Source organism: Arachis duranensis, chromosome 5 (genome assembly GCF_000817695.3).
Source record: "Arachis duranensis cultivar V14167 chromosome 5, aradu.V14167.gnm2.J7QH, whole genome shotgun sequence".
Taxonomy (NCBI): Eukaryota; Viridiplantae; Streptophyta; class Magnoliopsida; order Fabales; family Fabaceae; genus Arachis; species Arachis duranensis.
Genome location: NC_029776.3, coordinates 83295717 through 83297812, shown reverse-complemented (window position 1 = coordinate 83297812; position 2096 = coordinate 83295717). Strand labels below are relative to the sequence as shown.

The following is a 2096-nucleotide window of genomic DNA, read 5'->3' as shown; positions in this document are numbered from 1 at the left end:
AGACCATAATAGAATATATCTAATAGAGTCCATTCTAAAAACATGTCAGATGGACATCTTTTGGTCAACTGCTTGTATCTTTCCCAAGCTTCATAGAGGGATTCACCATCTTTTTGTTTGAATGTTTGAACATCCACTCTTAGCTTGCTTAGCTTTTGAGGAGGAAAGAATTTATCCAAGAAGGCAGTGACCAGCTTATCCCAGGAGTCCAGGCTATCCTTAGGTTGTGAATCCAACCATATTCTAGCTCTGTCTCTTACAGAAAAAGGGAAAAGCATGAGTCTGTAGACTTCAGGATCAACTCCATTCATTTTTACAGTCTCACAGATCTGCAAGAACTCAGTTAAGAACTGATAAGGATCTTCAGATGGAAGTCCATAAAACTTGCAGTTTTGTTGCATTAATGCAACTAGTTGAGGCTTAAGCTCAAAGTTATTGGCTCCAATGGTAGGAATAGAGATGCTTCTTCCATCAAACTTGGATGTTGGCTTTGTGAAGTCACCAAGCATTCTCCTCGCATTATTATTATTATTATTTTCGGCTGCCATCTCCTTCTCTTGTTCGAAAATTTCTGAAAGGTTATTTCTGGATTGTTGTAATTTAGCTTCTCTTAATTTTCTCTTCAGAGTCCTTTCAGGTTCTGGATCAATTTCAACAAGAGTGCCTTTTTCCCTGTTCCTGCTCATATGAAAGAGAAGAAAACAAGAAAAAAAGAGGAATCCTCTATGTCACAGTATAGAGATTCCTTTATGTTAGTAGAAGGAGAAAGGGGTGGAAGAATCCAAACACAAGAGATATAAGAAGTTCGGATTCGTAGATGAAGAGAGGTGAAGAGAAGTGTTAGCAATTAATTAATTAAATAGAAGAAGAGAAGAGAGGGAGAAGAATTCGAAAATAATTTTTGAAAAAGGGGTTAGTATTTTCGAAAATTAAAGATAATATATAATTAAAATTAAAATTTAAAACAATTAAAAGGAATTTTTGAAAAAGAGAGAAGTATTTTCGAAAATTAGAGATGGATAGAAAGTTAGTTGGTTTTGAAAAAGATAAGAAACAAACAAAAAGTTAGTTAGTTGATTGAAAAAGATTTGAAATCAAATTTTGAAAAGATAGGAAGATAGGAGGTTAGATAAGATATTTTGAAATCAAATTTTGAAAAAGATAAAATTTTAAAAAAGATAAGATAAAAAGATAAAAATATTTAATTTTAAAATTGACTTAACTAACAAGAAACTACAAGATAAGATTCTAGAACTTAAAGATTGAACCTTTCTTAACAAGAAAGTAACAAACTTCAAATTTTTGAACCAATCACATTAATTGTTAGCTAATTTTCGAAAATTTGATATAAAGATAAGAAAAAGATTTTGAAAATATTTTGAAAAAGATTTTTGAAATTTTCGAAAAATATAAAAAAATGAAAAAGATATGATTTTTGAAAAAGATTTTAAAAAGATAAGATTTTTAAAATTGAAAATTTGACTTGACTTGTAAGAAACAACTAATTTTGAAAATTTTTGACTAAGTTAACTCAAATTTTCGAAAATTTGGAGAAAAATGAGGAAAAGATATTTTTTTTATTTTTGAATTTTTAAAGAAAAACACAAAAATGACCCAAAACATGAAAATTTTGGATCAAGACACAAGATGCATGCAAGAATAGAAGATGTCAGGCAAGTGAATCTCAATGGCCTCATCATCAAGAGATAGGAAGGACAAGCAACCCATAGAAGATGAAGGACAAAACACCTTTGATCGAAGAAGATTCAAATCCAAACACAATGAGCGCATCTTTAGTTGGATGTCAGGCAAAGATGTTGTTCTGGAGTTACCTTTCAAGCTAAGAAAGGAGGAATACTCTGAGATACAAAAGATAATCAGGAAGAGGGGATGGGAGCTTCTTTGTAACCAACCTCAAGAAGTAAGCATGCTTCTTATTCATGAGTTCTACACTAATGTGATAAGAGAATTTGAGGATGAAGAGCCGTACATGAGCTATGTAAGAGGAGTGACTATTGACTTTAGTCCAAACGCCATCAACAGGGTGCTAAAGGTCAACCAAAACGGTTCAAACAAGCTAGCTATGAGGAAAGGGT

The 2096-nt window shown here is 31.9% G+C and overlaps 1 non-coding gene across 1 annotated transcript; it reads left to right on the top strand.

Moving 5' to 3' along the window:
* Window positions 1–42: 42 nt before the first annotated feature.
* LOC127748130 (small nucleolar RNA R71) lies at window positions 43–146 on the top strand. Its single transcript, XR_008010073.1, has one exon. It is a non-coding gene; the product is annotated as a small nucleolar RNA R71 (small nucleolar RNA).
* The last annotated feature ends 1950 nt before the right edge of the window (window positions 147–2096 follow it).